Genomic DNA, 11326 nt, shown 5'->3' with positions numbered 1-11326 from the left:
CAAAACGAGATAATCGGATTATGCAAAAACAAAGGGGCATTTAAACACCAGAATACAAAAGCTTACACGATTTTAAGAATGATGCAAACAATCAAATGAAAAATATTGCATTTAATTTAATTAAATGTTTATTTAAGGTGTCAACGTGTTTTATAAAGCAAAGTTTGTATATTCAATTATTTTGGCTTAAATGACTGCTCAGTATGACAAGAGATGACATAGAGGTATCATAAATTGTGTTTAATGACCACATGTGGTTTATGCAGAGCCCCAAGTATAGGTCCCCAGCTGGCTTTATGAAACCGTGTTTTCTTTGTCTGGACAGTATCCGATCATAACGAGATAATCGGTTTGTGATGAAGAAAGGGGCATTCAAATACCTAACATGCGGAAACAAAAAGTGTCGAAATTGGTGTGAATTAAATAAAAACAATAACATTTATCATGAGAATTTATTTAATACGTAACAAAGTAATAAGGTAACAAATATAGAGGTTCAAATCAGCTACTATATGTTGCATATATTTAAAATTTATTGGTTGTTTGTTTTCATCCTTATTTGTGTTCGTTCATTAAATTAAATTTATTATGAAAGAATTTCTATTTCTGGGTATTTTTATTCTAAAAAATGGTCGCGAAGATGTGCCTTAACTTAAGAAAATTGCGAGCAGTGTTAAATATTTCAATGCAAATAAAATGGCGACAGCGCTTTTGTTTTCACCGTCGTCAAGGGGCATGTAACTCTAACTGACGCAAGTGCCCGGATGTTGCGATAAGGTCAATAGCACGATTTGTAAGAGGTCACATAACCCCAAACCGGAACTCCTGTTTTTAGGGTTACATGCAGTCAGTTTGATACTTAGCACACATTGTTGAGTGCATGCTGCCTAGGATTTGTAAAATACATTGCAAATGGTTGGTTTTGGTATCAACTTGAAGGTATATTTGTAAGCAATAAGAAAATAAGCCATTTTTGTGCTCTACTTTTTGTGTTGATGGTTCCCGGCTTCGAAAGTAGGTCATACTATTTGAGCCCAAAATGGTTGTCTGCACAGCTGTCAAAACCGGTTTGCCTATTCTAAGGTAAATATTTTGAGTTTGCGCGTATAGAATTTAATGACATGCATTTTTTTCAAAAGATTATGCATTAATCTTTCCAATGATGTATGATGATATAGTGGGTATGCGCTTGATCATGGTAAAAATTGATATCGAACTTCAACTATTTTATATGTAATATAGAAGGAAATTAATTGCGCATGCGTAACCTTTAAGCACATCCGACCAAGTTAGTCGTCTGCCAGAATTTTGACATTTGACCATCAAAAACTCTCTGTATTGCAAAACATAACTGCCAGATGTCATTTTGACCCAAATAAGGGCTGTTTGCAATTGGGCTGTTGCACTTGGGGTCATAAGGGGGGTAAATGCTGGAAAATCACACCGAAACCTGTTCCGGAGACATATTCTAAGACTACTTAAACACCCGGTATTGTTTTTCAGTGCCATTTTGACATTAATTTGCATCAATCTCAATAATGAACCTAATGCATGTCTTTATTTCATCTGTATTTATTATTATTGTTTACTTTTTGAGCCTTTTTCTGTTAAAAATGCCCGCCAATTTTGGACCTACACTTCTATCCGCCTTCGCCTTCAACCCATTCAGGCAGATCTACTCAGAATAACACTACTTTGCCTTATTTTACCTGTTTGGATATCTCGCTGAGTTCAAGTAAAATCAAGTATTCAGCTGAAAACACAAAAATGATAATAATATTATGCTTTCTTTCCTGGAAGAATGTTGTTGCGATAGACCCTGCATGAAAAACACCAGGGAATCTGTATTTAAGTGACCTTAATATTATGCGTAAACCTAAGTGTGCATTTGTAGGCGGTGTCGAAATGGGTCTATAGCTCTGCCTGAACTGTCGTCCAATTGGTTTACAAGTCCGGCTGAAGTGACAGGCCATCAAAAACTGTACAGTGTGACTGATTCGGAGACGGCCCTCAACACTCGCCCAGTCGTGTCGAGAGGATCGGTGTCTTTGCAGGTTAGTACGCCGTTATTTTCAATTAAATCTATTGTAAAATGATTTCTTTGATATCCTGGCACACTTTTGTCACCAAAATTAGGAAATTTGTGTGTTTTACATTGACTGCAGCTCTGAAACCAAACTTTGTGGCGATAACTTTGCCGGTGTGCCCGACAATGTGATGCCGGCGTGGTGAATTAACCATTTGCAGCAAATAAAGCGAGAAAGACTATTGAAAGCTTACTCTAATTGTATCTAACTTACATTAGTTGGCACCGTAATGGGCAAATGCGCACAAAAAACCTTTTTTGTTTTCTCAGATTACACGGAATTGAGCACCCGGGCCAGACTGACACTTTCCGGAGCCTGCCCTAGACGGAACTCGAGCCGAGGAATCATAGGTCCAGGTGTGACAAAAGACTTAAAGCTCATGTCTGACGATGACTTTTTTTAGTCAGGAAGCCAAGTGTGTTGTTTTTCCATGCAAGCGAGCCCTTTTGTTGGGTCAAATGACATCAGCATTGCTGCTTCTACATGGATTTTACCTAAAATGTGCAAAAAAAATATAAAAAGTTTGTTCGAATCCAGTTCAAAACCTGCTTTGATGCACAAATATTGCCATTGATGATTTTTTTCACTTATTAAGCCATATGTAAGATAAGCTTTGCCTATTAGAATCGAAAGACATGCCTTGTATGGAGTCTAAGTGCTGCATGTATGATGTAACCGAGTTTGGCTTTTCTACCTTAATTCTTGACGCGAAACGCTGTTACGCATGGCGCTTTCAACGGCAACTTTTATGAATTAATCTGTGTGTCATTGTACCGGAACTTTGTGATCTTTCTCAAAACAGATTATACCTGTGGGAAAAGTGCCTTTAATTTAAATTTGAAGGGGTTGGGTTCTCTTAAAGGTCACATAACCCCAAACCGGAACTCCTGTTTTTAGGGTTACATGCAGTCAGTTTGATACTTAGCACACATTGTTGAGTGCATGCTGCCTAGGATTTGTAAAATACATTGCAAATGGTTGGTTTTGGTATCAACTTGAAGGTATATTTGTAAGCAATAAGAAAATAAGCCATTTTTGTGCTCTACTTTTTGTGTTGATGGTTCCCGGCTTCGAAAGTAGGTCATACTATTTGAGCCCAAAATGGTTGTCTGCACAGCTGTCAAAACCGGTTTGCCTATTCTAAGGTAAATATTTTGAGTTTGCGCGTATAGAATTTAATGACATGCATTTTTTTCAAAAGATTATGCATTAATCTTTCCAATGATGTATGATGATATAGTGGGTATGCGCTTGATCATGGTAAAAATTGATATCGAACTTCAACTATTTTATATGTAATATAGAAGGAAATTAATTGCGCATGCGTAACCTTTAAGCACATCCGACCAAGTTAGTCGTCTGCCAGAATTTTGACATTTGACCATCAAAAACTCTCTGTATTGCAAAACATAACTGCCAGATGTCATTTTGACCCAAATAAGGGCTGTTTGCAATTGGGCTGTTGCACTTGGGGTCATAAGGGGGGTAAATGCTGGAAAATCACACCGAAACCTGTTCCGGAGACATATTCTAAGACTACTTAAACACCCGGTATTGTTTTTCAGTGCCATTTTGACATTAATTTGCATCAATCTCAATAATGAACCTAATGCATGTCTTTATTTCATCTGTATTTATTATTATTGTTTACTTTTTGAGCCTTTTTCTGTTAAAAATGCCCGCCAATTTTGGACCTACACTTCTATCCGCCTTCGCCTTCAACCCATTCAGGCAGATCTACTCAGAATAACACTACTTTGCCTTATTTTACCTGTTTGGATATCTCGCTGAGTTCAAGTAAAATCAAGTATTCAGCTGAAAACACAAAAATGATAATAATATTATGCTTTCTTTCCTGGAAGAATGTTGTTGCGATAGACCCTGCATGAAAAACACCAGGGAATCTGTATTTAAGTGACCTTAATATTATGCGTAAACCTAAGTGTGCATTTGTAGGCGGTGTCGAAATGGGTCTATAGCTCTGCCTGAACTGTCGTCCAATTGGTTTACAAGTCCGGCTGAAGTGACAGGCCATCAAAAACTGTACAGTGTGACTGATTCGGAGACGGCCCTCAACACTCGCCCAGTCGTGTCGAGAGGATCGGTGTCTTTGCAGGTTAGTACGCCGTTATTTTCAATTAAATCTATTGTAAAATGATTTCTTTGATATCCTGGCACACTTTTGTCACCAAAATTAGGAAATTTGTGTGTTTTACATTGACTGCAGCTCTGAAACCAAACTTTGTGGCGATAACTTTGCCGGTGTGCCCGACAATGTGATGCCGGCGTGGTGAATTAACCATTTGCAGCAAATAAAGCGAGAAAGACTATTGAAAGCTTACTCTAATTGTATCTAACTTACATTAGTTGGCACCGTAATGGGCAAATGCGCACAAAAAACCTTTTTTGTTTTCTCAGATTACACGGAATTGAGCACCCGGGCCAGACTGACACTTTCCGGAGCCTGCCCTAGACGGAACTCGAGCCGAGGAATCATAGGTCCAGGTGTGACAAAAGACTTAAAGCTCATGTCTGACGATGACTTTTTTTAGTCAGGAAGCCAAGTGTGTTGTTTTTCCATGCAAGCGAGCCCTTTTGTTGGGTCAAATGACATCAGCATTGCTGCTTCTACATGGATTTTACCTAAAATGTGCAAAAAAAATATAAAAAGTTTGTTCGAATCCAGTTCAAAACCTGCTTTGATGCACAAATATTGCCATTGATGATTTTTTTCACTTATTAAGCCATATGTAAGATAAGCTTTGCCTATTAGAATCGAAAGACATGCCTTGTATGGAGTCTAAGTGCTGCATGTATGATGTAACCGAGTTTGGCTTTTCTACCTTAATTCTTGACGCGAAACGCTGTTACGCATGGCGCTTTCAACGGCAACTTTTATGAATTAATCTGTGTGTCATTGTACCGGAACTTTGTGATCTTTCTCAAAACAGATTATACCTGTGGGAAAAGTGCCTTTAATTTAAATTTGAAGGGGTTGGGTTCTCTTAAAGGTCACATAACCCCAAACCGGAACTCCTGTTTTTAGGGTTACATGCAGTCAGTTTGATACTTAGCACACATTGTTGAGTGCATGCTGCCTAGGATTTGTAAAATACATTGCAAATGGTTGGTTTTGGTATCAACTTGAAGGTATATTTGTAAGCAATAAGAAAATAAGCCATTTTTGTGCTCTACTTTTTGTGTTGATGGTTCCCGGCTTCGAAAGTAGGTCATACTATTTGAGCCCAAAATGGTTGTCTGCACAGCTGTCAAAACCGGTTTGCCTATTCTAAGGTAAATATTTTGAGTTTGCGCGTATAGAATTTAATGACATGCATTTTTTTCAAAAGATTATGCATTAATCTTTCCAATGATGTATGATGATATAGTGGGTATGCGCTTGATCATGGTAAAAATTGATATCGAACTTCAACTATTTTATATGTAATATAGAAGGAAATTAATTGCGCATGCGTAACCTTTAAGCACATCCGACCAAGTTAGTCGTCTGCCAGAATTTTGACATTTGACCATCAAAAACTCTCTGTATTGCAAAACATAACTGCCAGATGTCATTTTGACCCAAATAAGGGCTGTTTGCAATTGGGCTGTTGCACTTGGGGTCATAAGGGGGGTAAATGCTGGAAAATCACACCGAAACCTGTTCCGGAGACATATTCTAAGACTACTTAAACACCCGGTATTGTTTTTCAGTGCCATTTTGACATTAATTTGCATCAATCTCAATAATGAACCTAATGCATGTCTTTATTTCATCTGTATTTATTATTATTGTTTACTTTTTGAGCCTTTTTCTGTTAAAAATGCCCGCCAATTTTGGACCTACACTTCTATCCGCCTTCGCCTTCAACCCATTCAGGCAGATCTACTCAGAATAACACTACTTTGCCTTATTTTACCTGTTTGGATATCTCGCTGAGTTCAAGTAAAATCAAGTATTCAGCTGAAAACACAAAAATGATAATAATATTATGCTTTCTTTCCTGGAAGAATGTTGTTGCGATAGACCCTGCATGAAAAACACCAGGGAATCTGTATTTAAGTGACCTTAATATTATGCGTAAACCTAAGTGTGCATTTGTAGGCGGTGTCGAAATGGGTCTATAGCTCTGCCTGAACTGTCGTCCAATTGGTTTACAAGTCCGGCTGAAGTGACAGGCCATCAAAAACTGTACAGTGTGACTGATTCGGAGACGGCCCTCAACACTCGCCCAGTCGTGTCGAGAGGATCGGTGTCTTTGCAGGTTAGTACGCCGTTATTTTCAATTAAATCTATTGTAAAATGATTTCTTTGATATCCTGGCACACTTTTGTCACCAAAATTAGGAAATTTGTGTGTTTTACATTGACTGCAGCTCTGAAACCAAACTTTGTGGCGATAACTTTGCCGGTGTGCCCGACAATGTGATGCCGGCGTGGTGAATTAACCATTTGCAGCAAATAAAGCGAGAAAGACTATTGAAAGCTTACTCTAATTGTATCTAACTTACATTAGTTGGCACCGTAATGGGCAAATGCGCACAAAAAACCTTTTTTGTTTTCTCAGATTACACGGAATTGAGCACCCGGGCCAGACTGACACTTTCCGGAGCCTGCCCTAGACGGAACTCGAGCCGAGGAATCATAGGTCCAGGTGTGACAAAAGACTTAAAGCTCATGTCTGACGATGACTTTTTTTAGTCAGGAAGCCAAGTGTGTTGTTTTTTCCATGCAAGCGAGCCCTTTTGTTGGGTCAAATGACATCAGCATTGCTGCTTCTACATGGATTTTACCTAAAATGTGCAAAAAAAATATAAAAAGTTTGTTCGAATCCAGTTCAAAACCTGCTTTGATGCACAAATATTGCCATTGATGATTTTTTTCACTTATTAAGCCATATGTAAGATAAGCTTTGCCTATTAGAATCGAAAGACATGCCTTGTATGGAGTCTAAGTGCTGCATGTATGATGTAACCGAGTTTGGCTTTTCTACCTTAATTCTTGACGCGAAACGCTGTTACGCATGGCGCTTTCAACGGCAACTTTTATGAATTAATCTGTGTGTCATTGTACCGGAACTTTGTGATCTTTCTCAAAACAGATTATACCTGTGGGAAAAGTGCCTTTAATTTAAATTTGAAGGGGTTGGGTTCTCTTAAAGGTCACATAACCCCAAACCGGAACTCCTGTTTTTAGGGTTACATGCAGTCAGTTTGATACTTAGCACACATTGTTGAGTGCATGCTGCCTAGGATTTGTAAAATACATTGCAAATGGTTGGTTTTGGTATCAACTTGAAGGTATATTTGTAAGCAATAAGAAAATAAGCCATTTTTGTGCTCTACTTTTTGTGTTGATGGTTCCCGGCTTCGAAAGTAGGTCATACTATTTGAGCCCAAAATGGTTGTCTGCACAGCTGTCAAAACCGGTTTGCCTATTCTAAGGTAAATATTTTGAGTTTGCGCGTATAGAATTTAATGACATGCATTTTTTTCAAAAGATTATGCATTAATCTTTCCAATGATGTATGATGATATAGTGGGTATGCGCTTGATCATGGTAAAAATTGATATCGAACTTCAACTATTTTATATGTAATATAGAAGGAAATTAATTGCGCATGCGTAACCTTTAAGCACATCCGACCAAGTTAGTCGTCTGCCAGAATTTTGACATTTGACCATCAAAAACTCTCTGTATTGCAAAACATAACTGCCAGATGTCATTTTGACCCAAATAAGGGCTGTTTGCAATTGGGCTGTTGCACTTGGGGTCATAAGGGGGGTAAATGCTGGAAAATCACACCGAAACCTGTTCCGGAGACATATTCTAAGACTACTTAAACACCCGGTATTGTTTTTCAGTGCCATTTTGACATTAATTTGCATCAATCTCAATAATGAACCTAATGCATGTCTTTATTTCATCTGTATTTATTATTATTGTTTACTTTTTGAGCCTTTTTCTGTTAAAAATGCCCGCCAATTTTGGACCTACACTTCTATCCGCCTTCGCCTTCAACCCATTCAGGCAGATCTACTCAGAATAACACTACTTTGCCTTATTTTACCTGTTTGGATATCTCGCTGAGTTCAAGTAAAATCAAGTATTCAGCTGAAAACACAAAAATGATAATAATATTATGCTTTCTTTCCTGGAAGAATGTTGTTGCGATAGACCCTGCATGAAAAACACCAGGGAATCTGTATTTAAGTGACCTTAATATTATGCGTAAACCTAAGTGTGCATTTGTAGGCGGTGTCGAAATGGGTCTATAGCTCTGCCTGAACTGTCGTCCAATTGGTTTACAAGTCCGGCTGAAGTGACAGGCCATCAAAAACTGTACAGTGTGACTGATTCGGAGACGGCCCTCAACACTCGCCCAGTCGTGTCGAGAGGATCGGTGTCTTTGCAGGTTAGTACGCCGTTATTTTCAATTAAATCTATTGTAAAATGATTTCTTTGATATCCTGGCACACTTTTGTCACCAAAATTAGGAAATTTGTGTGTTTTACATTGACTGCAGCTCTGAAACCAAACTTTGTGGCGATAACTTTGCCGGTGTGCCCGACAATGTGATGCCGGCGTGGTGAATTAACCATTTGCAGCAAATAAAGCGAGAAAGACTATTGAAAGCTTACTCTAATTGTATCTAACTTACATTAGTTGGCACCGTAATGGGCAAATGCGCACAAAAAAACCTTTTTTGTTTTCTCAGATTACACGGAATTGAGCACCCGGGCCAGACTGACACTTTCCGGAGCCTGCCCTAGACGGAACTCGAGCCGAGGAATCATAGGTCCAGGTGTGACAAAAGACTTAAAGCTCATGTCTGACGATGACTTTTTTTAGTCAGGAAGCCAAGTGTGTTGTTTTTCCATGCAAGCGAGCCCTTTTGTTGGGTCAAATGACATCAGCATTGCTGCTTCTACATGGATTTTACCTAAAATGTGCAAAAAAAATATAAAAAGTTTGTTCGAATCCAGTTCAAAACCTGCTTTGATGCACAAATATTGCCATTGATGATTTTTTCACTTATTAAGCCATATGTAAGATAAGCTTTGCCTATTAGAATCGAAAGACATGCCTTGTATGGAGTCTAAGTGCTGCATGTATGATGTAACCGAGTTTGGCTTTTCTACCTTAATTCTTGACGCGAAACGCTGTTACGCATGGCGCTTTCAACGGCAACTTTTATGAATTAATCTGTGTGTCATTGTACCGGAACTTTGTGATCTTTCTCAAAACAGATTATACCTGTGGGAAAAGTGCCTTTAATTTAAATTTGAAGGGGTTGGGTTCTCTTAAAGGTCACATAACCCCAAACCGGAACTCCTGTTTTTAGGGTTACATGCAGTCAGTTTGATACTTAGCACACATTGTTGAGTGCATGCTGCCTAGGATTTGTAAAATACATTGCAAATGGTTGGTTTTGGTATCAACTTGAAGGTATATTTGTAAGCAATAAGAAAATAAGCCATTTTTGTGCTCTACTTTTTGTGTTGATGGTTCCCGGCTTCGAAAGTAGGTCATACTATTTGAGCCCAAAATGGTTGTCTGCACAGCTGTCAAAACCGGTTTGCCTATTCTAAGGTAAATATTTTGAGTTTGCGCGTATAGAATTTAATGACATGCATTTTTTCAAAAGATTATGCATTAATCTTTCCAATGATGTATGATGATATAGTGGGTATGCGCTTGATCATGGTAAAAATTGATATCGAACTTCAACTATTTTATATGTAATATAGAAGGAAATTAATTGCGCATGCGTAACCTTTAAGCACATCCGACCAAGTTAGTCGTCTGCCAGAATTTTGACATTTGACCATCAAAACTCTCTGTATTGCAAAACATAACTGCCAGATGTCATTTTGACCCAAATAAGGGCTGTTTGCAATTGGGCTGTTGCACTTGGGGTCATAAGGGGGGTAAATGCTGGAAAATCACACCGAAACCTGTTCCGGAGACATATTCTAAGACTACTTAAACACCCGGTATTGTTTTTTCAGTGCCATTTTGACATTAATTTGCATCAATCTCAATAATGAACCTAATGCATGTCTTTATTTCATCTGTATTTATTATTATTGTTTACTTTTTGAGCCTTTTTCTGTTTAAAAATGCCCGCCAATTTTGGACCTACACTTCTATCCGCCTTCGCCTTCAACCCATTCAGGCAGATCTACTCAGAATAACACTACTTTGCCTTATTTTACCTGTTTGGATATCTCGCTGAGTTCAAGTAAAATCAAGTATTCAGCTGAAAACACAAAAATGATAATAATATTATGCTTTTCTTTCCTGGAAGAATGTTGTTGCGATAGACCCTGCATGAAAAACACCAGGGAATCTGTATTTAAGTGACCTTAATATTATGCGTAAACCTAAGTGTGCATTTGTAGGCGGTGTCGAAATGGGTCTATAGCTCTGCCTGAACTGTCGTCCAATTGGTTTACAAGTCCGGCTGAAGTGACAGGCCATCAAAAACTGTACAGTGTGACTGATTCGGAGACGGCCCTCAACACTCGCCCAGTCGTGTCGAGAGGATCGGTGTCTTTGCAGGTTAGTACGCCGTTATTGTCAATTAAATCTATTGTAAAATGATTTCTTTGATATCCTGGCACACTTTTGTCACCAAAATTAGGAAATTTGTGTGTTTTACATTGACTGCAGCTCTGAAACCAAACTTTGTGGCGATAACTTTGCCGGTGTGCCCGACAATGTGATGCCGGCGTGGTGAATAACCATTTGCAGCAAATAAAGCGAGAAAGACTATTGAAAGCTTACTCTAATTGTATCTAACTTACATTAGTTGGCACCGTAATGGGCAAATGCGCACAAAAAACCTTTTTTGTTTTCTCAGATTACACGGAATTGAGCACCCGGGCCAGACTGACACTTTCCGGAGCCTGCCCTAGACGGAACTCGAGCCGAGGAATCATAGGTCCAGGTGTGACAAAAGACTTAAGCTCATGTCTGACGATGACTTTTTTTAGTCAGGAAGCCAAGTGTGTTGTTTTTCCATGCAAGCGAGCCCTTTTGTTGGGTCAAATGACATCAGCATTGCTGCTTCTACATGGATTTTACCTAAAATGTGCAAAAAAAATATAAAAGTTTGTTCGAATCCAGTTCAAAACCTGCTTTGATGCACAAATATTGCCATTGATGATTTTTTCACTTATTAAGCCATATGTAAGATAAGCTTGCCTATTAGAATCGAAAGACATGCCTTGTAT

At 38.5% G+C, this 11326-nt stretch overlaps 1 long non-coding RNA gene across 1 annotated transcript; it reads left to right on the top strand.

Annotated features, from left to right (window-relative positions):
- The first annotated feature begins 1898 nt into the window (after positions 1 to 1898).
- LOC127861244 (uncharacterized) lies at positions 1899 to 11040 on the top strand. Its single transcript, XR_008040146.1, has 10 exons — positions 1899 to 2054; positions 2357 to 2443; positions 4044 to 4203; positions 4506 to 4592; positions 6193 to 6352; positions 6655 to 6741; positions 8343 to 8502; positions 8806 to 8892; positions 10493 to 10652; positions 10954 to 11040. It is a non-coding gene; the product is annotated as an uncharacterized LOC127861244 (long non-coding RNA).
- The last annotated feature ends 286 nt before the right edge of the window (positions 11041 to 11326 follow it).

The sequence above is a fragment of the Dreissena polymorpha genome, chromosome 15 (genome assembly GCF_020536995.1).
Source record: "Dreissena polymorpha isolate Duluth1 chromosome 15, UMN_Dpol_1.0, whole genome shotgun sequence".
Classification (NCBI taxonomy): domain Eukaryota; kingdom Metazoa; phylum Mollusca; class Bivalvia; order Myida; family Dreissenidae; genus Dreissena; species Dreissena polymorpha.
Note: the sequence above shows the minus strand (reverse complement) of the source record. Positions and strands in the feature narration are given on the sequence as shown.